This window comes from Ursus arctos, unplaced genomic scaffold (assembly GCF_023065955.2).
Source record: "Ursus arctos isolate Adak ecotype North America unplaced genomic scaffold, UrsArc2.0 scaffold_2, whole genome shotgun sequence".
NCBI lineage: Eukaryota > Metazoa > Chordata > Mammalia > Carnivora > Ursidae > Ursus > Ursus arctos.
In genome coordinates, this window is record NW_026622874.1 from 36,924,187 (window position 1) to 36,934,550 (window position 10,364).

A 10,364-nucleotide genomic window follows, 5' to 3' on the forward strand; every position below is an offset into this window, starting at 1 on the left:
TAATCTCCAAAGACAAAAATTTTTAAGCTAGCACAATTAATTTGCCCTGTAAAACTGGGAAGGTAAAATTCAAAATAATCTCTGCCCTAAAAACCACAACTTCCAAATGGATGAATAAGATTCGAGGTGATGTAAAACGGCATCTTTTTAGCCTGCCTTCTTCGTAACGCCGTGTAGCCACGACGTGACCCTGCGGGTGACCAGGTCGCGGCAGGTAGGGCCCCGTGGGGCTCGCTGTGGTGTGAGCGCAGCCACATCCGCTAAAGGGGGCCAACAAGTCAGCGAACCGTGCGCCAGTGAAACCGTATTGACACGTCTGTCACCATTTGAATTCCTGTGAGTTTTCAATGCGATGAATGTGAGGGCAAAGAATTCCGATTTCCAAGACTGAAATCTGCCTCCCAAATTGGAAGTGAAAGAGAGACAAATGCGGCCCCTGCTCGCGAGGAGAGAATAAAATGAACCGGCAGACAAACGGTCAATATCCCGAGGCGGTGCAATTTGTCTGCGGCCGGCAGGCGCAGCCTTGGGAGGGGGAGGCCCAGAGGCTCAATCAGAAACCACTGTGTGGCCCTCGTGTCAAAAAGCCTGGCCACCCTGGGCTTTCATCCAACAGGGTGAGACCCAGACTGTGGAGAGAAAGTCTAAATAAACATTACACTGATTAAGAAATCAGACAGAGGCAAGTCAACAATAAGCTATTTTTAATATTTAATTAAATATTTAATATTAAATGTAATATGTAAAGACCCAAGCACTGCCCCCAAGCGTACTGTTTTCCCTTGTGTTGAGGCCACGTTAAAATTCCAAGTTGCAGGGCGCCCTGGTGGCACAGCGGTTGAGCGTCTGCCTTCGGCTCAGGGCGTGATCCCGTCGTTATGGGATCGACCCCACATCAGGCTCCTCCTCTGTGAGCCTGCTTCTTCCTCTCCCACTCCCCCTGCTTGTGTTCCCTCTCTCGCTGGCTGTCTCTATCTCTGTCGAATAAATTTAAAAAATCTTAAAAAAAAAATTCCAAGTTGCAGTTAGATTTTCTGTAAATAAGGAGAATGATAAAAAATCCCAAGGTTATAACAACAGTCTCCATCAGCCGGGTGTCTTAACCCCTAACAAATTAATGTTATCTGTTCATTTGACCTGCTTCTCATCATAATCTGGGATAACTCAGGAAGCTGAAATCTTCTATCCAGTTTACAGGGAAGAAAACTGAGGTCCAAAGACAAGAAACATGTATCAAATCACATAATGCTAGTAGTTTTTAGTTCCCTATTCGTGGCTCTGACAGTTCTTGAGACATTATTGGGTAAATATCCACTCCTGAACAAGTCTGTGCTTTCAAAGCACAAGTATATTCATGCCACCAAAAATATTGGCAAATTTTACTTATGTTTTCCCACAGGTGGCAGTTCCTGCTTACACTGATTGGCTACCCGGCTCCCGAAAGCCATTTCCTTTCTGAATCATAGCATAGTTGGCAATAGTTAACAAACAATTTAGAAAGCCACTATAAAAACACAGCCGTCTGCGCTAGGAAATAAGTATTACAGAAATATAAGAGCAGAGCCCCGTAGAAATTACTAGAACAGTGGGAGGTAAGGGTGGCCCAGCACAGGGCATTATGCCACCGCCATGCCCAACGTATTCTACTTCCCTCCATCCAGAGAAGGGGTCCGTGAAGACAGACCAGATCTCAGAGGAGCCAAGCTGGACTCCTGCCCCCCTGTGGGTATGAGGAAGAAGAGGGGAGCCTCCGTCACCCTTGTTCCTCCAGAGTCATAGGACGCTCTGCAGTATGTCCTTTTCGTTCTCAGCCCACAGTCTTCTCTGAGTTCACAAATCCTTCTTCTAGACCTTCTACAAAGGCCAGTCCCTAACCAGCACACTCCCTGAGTCTTCAGACTTAGCAGGACACTCCTTCCTCTCGTTGGTCTTTGAAACCTCCAGGACTCCGCCCTTCCCGTGGTTTCCCGTCTTTGCGAGGGTCAGTTTTACGTGTCCACCTGGCTCAGCTGTAGCTCCCAGTTACTTAACTAAACACTGATCCAGGTGTTGCTGTGGTGAACATCCACCATCGGCTGACTCGAAGTAAAGAGATTATCCTTTTTTTTTTTTTTTTTAAAGATTTTATTTATTTATTCGACAGAGATAGAGACAGCCAGCGAGAGAGGGAACACAGCAGGGGGAGTGGGAGAGGAAGAAGCAGGCTCCTAGCGGAGGAGCCTGATGTGGGGCTCGATCCCATAACGCCAGGATCACGCCCTGAGCCGAAGGCAGACGCTTAACCGCTGTGCCACCCAGGCGCCCCAAAGAGATTATCCTTAATAATACGGTGGGCTTCCTTCACTCCACTGAAAGACCTTAACAGCAAAAACTAAGGCTCCCGGGAAAAAGAAGAAATTCTGCCTCAAGACCGTTGTATCAATGCTTGCCTGAGTTCCCAGACTCCCAGCCCCCTCTACAAATTTCAGATTTGCAGCCCCTACAATTGGAGCAATTTCTTAAAATAAATCTTTTCGTGTGCATGCAGGCGCACATGCGTGTTTGTATGTCCCACACTCCGTGTACCTGTGTTGGGAGGAAGGTTACCCTGCTGCTCCTCATTGCCACCTTCAGATCTTACTCATCCATGCTATTGCCGAACCATGCAAAGACATCAAGGAAGATACCAGGACAAAACCTGCGTCCCTCTGAGACTCGTCCTCCAGTTCTGTCACAGCCCCCTTAGCGGAGGGGATGCAGTTGTCTTCTGACATCTCAACCACTCCTCGGCCTTCACGGAGACAGACTCTGGGTCCTAATCACAGGCTTCTGCAACCACGGCCACAGCTGTAAGAACCTGCCACCCGCGCACCTGTCTCTCACCCACCTGGCCTTGTTCTGAATGCTTCCTCGCCTCCCTTCTTGGGTGTTCGCTCTTGGGCATCTCACACTCAGTGTGTACAAATCCAATGGACACCGTCCTCCCTCCACACTCAGTTCCCATCAAGATTTCCCAAGCTCAGTGTCTGGCACGTCCATCCATCTGGTCACAGCAGCCAAAACTTGATAAAGCATGTATGCTTCCTCTCCCTCATCTCCTTATTTCTGATTCATCACCAACATTGTCATAATTATTTCTCAAAGGTGGCTATACATCTTCGTCTCCCCACCAGCCCAATGTGAACTACCACCAACTCTCATTTAGACTCTTCCAAATTGTGTCCTTTGCTACAAAGATGCCAGAATAATCTTTTCAAAACGCAAAGCTGATCATCCTCTCTGATTAAAATCCTTTAGCGGGTTTTATTTTTTTTTTAAAGATTTTATTTATTGATTTGACAGAGAGAGACAGCGAGAGAGGGAACACAAGCAAGCAGAGCATGAGAGGGAGAAGCAGGCCTCCCGCCGAGCAGGGAGCAGGGAGCCTGATGCGGGGCTCAATCCCAGAACCCTGGGATCATGACCTGAGCCGAAAGCAGACGCTTAACAGCTGAGCCACCCAGGTGCTCCCTCTAGTGGGTTTTATTGAAAGGAAAAGCCCCTGCCTCCCCTTCCGGGTCATCCCACACCATGATTCCCCTCCAAACACACTGGCATCTCCCCTTGAATGTGCCGTCCTAGCCACTCGGCCTGAACGTCTCTGTCTTCCATCTTGCCTTAGGTGACCTCTATTCCCCTTCTAGAGGTCCTGCTGCTTCAGAGCCTTGGGGAGGCAGATGCCAAGACGGATTCAGAAATGCAGGAGCTTTACCAGGGGAACTTCTGTGAGGGATCAAGGGAAGAGATGCAGGCATAATCCGGAAAAGCCTTTTGAGCAAAACAAGGGTCTGACACCAGTGGAAGAACAGAGGGAAGGAAGAACTGGATAAGAATGCCCTCAAACTGCAGTGTCGCGTCTGCTCTGAGAAGGTCTCAGCCGGGTCACGAGGTTGAGCCGTCTGCAGAGAGAGCGGCCCTGCTGTGAACGTTATGTTGGACCCAAGGTGTAGCAGCTGCAGGCTGTCAGCCCACGACCCTTCTTTCGACAAGCTCTCTGTTGAACGGAGAGCTATGTGACGCGTCTCCAAGACAGCTGCAGATCTCAGCGCAAACTTGGTGCATTTCTCAGCAAAGATGTTTTCCTGTATTTAAAGTTGATTCCTTAGATTACCAGAGATTACCAGAGCAAGACAGAGCAACATTTTAAAGATTCTTGACTCATCACCATTCCCAATCACTGCAGAAAGACTGAATTACTCTCACTATGCTATATTTAACAAGATATGAAATGGTACCAATATGTTTTATAACATTTTGAAGAACAAAGTTAAAAGGAATGTTGAGGGAGGAGAGGCTTTGGAGGTAACAGTAAATTGAGAAAAAGAAAATTTTATTACATTCCATTTTCCAAATATTCTATAAAATATCAGTTTTATTACAGAAAGATGAGAGTTATAAATATATGTGCTCACTGTTAAACAGAACTCCTCTCTTTTCCATTCAATTTGGCTTATAAGTAACAAACTCCAAACTAGAGATTGAAATTGACTCAGAATACTTAAAAAAAAACAAAACCCTTATTTTATGTTTCCTGAAAAGATGAAGGGATACGTATAATACAGCTCCTACCCTTGGGAAGTTCCCATTCTAGCCGGAGAAAAAGACATGTAATAACTAGCCATATACCACATGATGTGCATGCTAATGAAGTGACTAAAGATGAGAGAGGAATTTATTCAGCCAGCATGGAAAGATAAAGAGAGAAAGAAGACACAGAGAGAACATACAAACTGGGCATTGAGGAATGAATAGGAGTTTGCCAAGCAGAAGATATTAACCAACACAGAACTCGTGCGTGCAAAGGCATGGAGGTATGACAAGTGTGGACAATGTCGGAGGGAGTGATTGCAGATGAGGCAGTAAAGACGGGGTGTATCAGGTTTTGTTCTGGGATGCTAAGGGGCTCGCATTCTCCTCTGTAAACAATGCCAGTGTTGAAAAGGTTTTTGAGGTTTTTTGGGTTTTTTTTCTTAGTTGAAATACAGTTGCCATACATGTTACATTTGTTTCAGGTATATACAGTGATTCAACAATTTTATACTTTACAAAATGCTCATCGCAATAAGTGTAGTTATCATCTGTCACCACAGAAAATTATTGCAATATTTTTTACTCTGTTTCCTATGCTGTACTTTTTCATTCCTATCTGTACCACATTTATTTTATAAGTAGGAGTTTGTAACACTTAATCCCCTTCACCTATTTTGCCCATCCTCTGCCTTCTCCCTTTTGGCACCCACCAGTTTGTTCTCTGTATGTATGAGTCCATTTTGTTGTTGTTGTTAGTCTGTTTGTGTGTGTGTGTGTTTATTTTTAAGTAGGCTTCCCACCCAGTGTGGAGCCCAACACAGGGTCCAAATTCACAATGCTGAGATTAAGACCTGAGCTGAGATCAAGAGTCGAACACTTAACTGACTGAGCCACCCAGGTGCCCCTAGATTCCACATATAAGAAGTCAGATGGTACTTGTCTTTCTCTGAATGGCTTTTTCACTTAGCATAATGCCCTCTATGTCCATCCATGTTGTCTTGAATGACAAAAATCTCATTCATTTTTATGGCTGAGTAATATTCCGTTGTGTATATACACTACATCTTCTTTATCCGTTCATCTATCAATGGGCACTGAGGTTGCTTCCATATCTTAGCTATTATAAATAATGTTGAAAGGTTTTTAAGTAGGGAAGTGTCATATTCAGAGCTGTGCTTTAGAAAGATCATGCTGCCAGCAAGGAGGAGGGATTGGAGATGAGACTAGAGGCAGAGAGTCCGGTTAAATTATTCCAATAGTCTAGGTCAAGAAGCGTCAAGGAGATTGAATTGAATCAGAGAGCAGTAGCAAAGGGAAAATGTGAAGATGGACAGAATCAAGAAACTTCTGGGATATAAGGTTGGGTCTTAAGAATCCTCAGAAGGTCTAAATCTGGGCTCTAGATGCAGGGATTCAGTCTTTAGGTGAAGTACACACAGCCGATGTCCCTGAAAACAAAACCGTAAGAAGAATCATCTTTCCAAGATATCATGAAAGCATTTTACAGCTTGTCATCAGCTAATTCAAATACGAAGGCCTTAAAAGAGTTAATGTAATCTTCCTGGTTGACACCAATATGTTCTTAAATCTTACAATGGTTCATTGAACATTGGGTTCATAGCATGAAATCTTTTTAATGACTTGGAATAAGATTCTTGTCATTTTCATAAACAGTTAGCTGAGGTATGTTGTAATAGGAAGAGTGAGAAGTGGACATGATCATTCCCAAATGCGGACCATCTGGCTCTCAAACCAGACTAAGTTATTCTTCATACTCCCTTTCTGTTCAAAAGATGTCATTTCCTTCTCATGTAGGTTTACGATTGAGATGCAGTCATTCTGCTATCTTCAAAAAGAACAAAATTAATCAACTTATTCTAAGAAAGGAATCTCAGAATGAAATTATAATCTAGCAGTTGTGGTCTAAAACCATGTGTGACTGCAGAGCTCAGTTAAATATGACCCATGGTCACTAGCATTAAACGGATTGTGTGGATGGCAGTGACGCTTCGCAAGAGACGACTTTTTAGGAAGCTCAACAAAAATGGAAGACTCAAACTAATGGTTTTAATGCATTGCCCACCCTTGGCTTTGAGGAGCTTTTTATGGGTAATTGAGAGACATGTGCCATTTTGCCACACATTCACATATGTGATTGCCTGACAGACACCTCTACCTTGGATGTCCCACTGACCTCCCAAAGTTGACATGTAATCATTTTGCTCCTAGGGTCAGCTCTTCCTCCCATGTCTCCATGATTACTGACACCCCACCACTGGCAGCCCTCACCCTCATCCATCTTTGATTTTTTTCCTTCCTTACCATACACACGAGTCAGTTACCCAGCTACCCCATTAATTCTTCCTCTTCCGTGGCTCTTCTCTTGTCTTCCTACTGTCGCCATAAGGTCTTTGTTCCCAATTCCTCTTCCCTGGAGTAGTCCTCTAACAAGCTTTAACCTTCAAATCTCCTCATTCCCTGTCCACCTAGTATATGATCCCCAAATTAACCTTTCTAAAGCAGAGCTTTAGAATGATCAAAAAATGGCTTAATGGTTTTACCTTTTTTACCAAATAGATTTCATACTCTTTAGTCTGATAGTTTCAGGCCCTGCAAATCTGGCTCCAACACCCCTCCTCACCCTAAATGTGAGCCTAAAGTGCACAACTACTTATGAGTCGGATCTTACAATCCTTTCTGGACCCATGATCCTGTTAAACCATGACTCTGCTGAAAATACCTCCGCCCTCTCCACCCACCAAAATCTGTGAACTACTTCCACAATGTCACGTTGACTAAGCAAACAAACAAAAAGAACACACCAGTAGCCTGGTACAGTCATGCTCATTCTTTTCTCTCTCTCCATTTATCTACCCGCCAATCTAGCTAGAAAAAGGAAATTAGGTTTTATTTATTTATCTTTAAGTTTTTGTTTATTTATTTATTTGACACAGAGAGAGAGAGAGAGAGAGCACAAGAAGGCAGAGCATCACGCAGAGGGAGAGGGAGAAGCAGGCTCCCCCACTGAGCAGGAAGCCCGATGTGGGGCTTAATACCAGGACTCGATCCCAGGACCCTGGGGTCATGACCTGGGCCCAAGGCAGATGCTTAACGGACTGAGCTACCCAGGCGCCCCAGGAAATTAGGTTTTAAAAGATATACATCAAGTTGTTAAAAGGAGATGTCTCTTGGCTGCACAATTCTAGGTGGGTTTTTTTTTTCTTTTTATTATTAAATTCTCTCTAATTTTTCTGTAGAGAACATGTATTATTTTTATAAGAAAAATATTAAGTTTTAAAACAATAATTACAATTCAAATTGAAAAAAAAGCCTGTCCATATTTCAAGCCTCTCCTTATATCTAACCTCTTTACTAAACCTTCCTTGATGATTATAGATGTGTATAAACACCCCTTGCTTCAACTTCCTAAGTAGTTTTGCACACACACACACACACACACACCACACATACACACGAGTCGTGGTTAAGAATAAGCTTTGAGATCAGAAAAAATGCAAAATCACTTTGTGTGTGTGTTGGGGGGGGCAGGTGTTAAGTAGTCTCCATGCCCGGCCTGGAGCCCAAGGCAGGGCTTGAACTCCCAGCCCTGAGGTCAAGACCTGAACTGAGATCAAGAGTCAGCCACTTAACCGACTGAGCCACCCAGGTGCCCCAAAATCACTGTTGACTGTCACTTTTGATTCCACACCATGCTAACTGGGGCCACTGCGACAGCACCCGTGGTCAGTCTCAGCCTGGTTCGTCTCACCATCACCGTATATACACCGTGGCACACCAGTTTTTAATTTTACAATGGTATACTTTTTAAATGGATAATTATTGATCAAAAAATCATTTAAGAACAAACTTTTGTATACACTTCCAGTTAAATAATAGTACTCTGCCACTGTACCCCTATCTTTAAAAAAGAAAAGAAAGCTTGCAAAAGAGAGAAGAGCAAACATTTCCCTTAGTGAGGGTCCCCTGGCACCCCTCCCTAACACCTAGTTTGCCTTGACTTACCGGACAGTACCTAATTCCCTTCTGGCTTTACCCTTATTCATTGTTTGGTAATCAGAGTTATTGGTATTTAGGGTATCCCCATGTCTTTAGTCAGTGATAGGTCTCAGTTGTCAGGGTCCTAATAAATCTGGCCACCGGGTAATTTTTTGGGGTGAGGGAAGAGTAACTAAAAGGAATATTTCTACAACTTTTTCTTAAGTATTTTGGTAGGCAGACACATTCTTCATTACCACAATTCCCAGGCCAGTTCTTTAGTCTTTGTCGCTCCGTCCGTAAGATAGCGGTGCTGGACCCCTTGTTTCATCCAGCCTCAGCCTCAGCTTTTTCATCTGAAACCAGTTTTCTTGAATACGTATTAAAAATATCCCATATTTGCCACTATTTCCATAGAAAGCTAACTTCTGAAAGCAAGAACATTTTTATTAGTATTTAAAAAAGCTAGTTCCCAATTGCATTTAGCTGAAGCCAAAGGTACAATTCAATTTATTTAAATGCAATTTCTTATGAATGTACTTGGAGAGAAGGTCAATAAAAGAGGGCCGGGAGAATTTCCCTTGGATCCATTATGCTTCCCTTTGCCTACACAGAAGTCAAGAAATTTCAAGTATTAGGACAGAATGTTCAGCATTTCAATAATTAGCTGAACATAACCTGGAAATAAAAAAAGGAGAAAAAAATAAAACAACTCTTTCAAAAAACAGAAATAGTGCACTTAAGCCCCTCGGTACACATTCCCAGCTGAACCACAGTTGAGCTGCACATTTGGCTGAAAAAAAAATTTTGAGACTACATATTGAAGGGTTTTCTATTAATTATAGTATTTAAAATACACACATTTTATTTCTTTTTTTTTTTTTTAAAGATTTATTTATTTATTTGACAGAGAGAGACAGCCAGCGAGAGAGGGAACACAAGCAGGGGGAGTGGGAGAGGAAGAAGCAGGCTCATAGCGGAGGAGCCTGATGTGGGGCTCGATCCCAGAACGCCGGGATCACGCCCTGAGCCGATGGCAGACGCTTAACCGCTGTGCCACCCAGGCGCCCCTATTTCTTATTTCTATATTTGAATTTCACTTTTTTTTTTTTGCTTCCTAATATGGACGACTTGGAAATATGTAGCTTAAGTATCAAATTGCCAATTGTTTTTGTCTTGTTCCATTCTTTTCTTCAAAATCATGTCTCTTCCATCCATTGGAAAATTATATCAATAACTTTACAGCTGATAGATTATAAGTTCTTTAAATTTAAAAAAGTTAGTTTAAGAAGAGAAGACCAAGATGTATCTAAATTATACGGATAATAAAAAGTTTTATCTCTTTAGGGAAAAAACCCAAGGTGGTATAGTGGGACCAGTGAAGGCTGGGATCTAGGTACTCAGGGATTCTTAGGTTAAAGTCTCATCTTTAAATTCTCCTAATGATAAACTCGGATTTTAGGAATTATTTAAAAGTCTCAAAAGGAATAGAAGAAAAGGTAAATTTTAAATCCAAGCTGGAAATTAAGTGGGTATAGTTTCATGAGGAATTTGGGATGGCTCTACAAAGAGGAGAACACATTACAGAATTTTAGAATGTTCTGTTTCTGTGACTATTTCATTATATTAAACGATTCATGAAAACTATAAGAGAAGGCAGGAGTGAGACTATTGATTTTTCTCACTTGATTTGTCTTGAGTTGGTGTTGACTGGGCGTAAGGAGCTCCCATTCCCTGAGCTAGTCACTGACACGCACAGTTTCAGGGCCAAGCTTCAGTGGCGGTTGAATACAGTCCACAGCTAGCCAGTCTCCAGACTG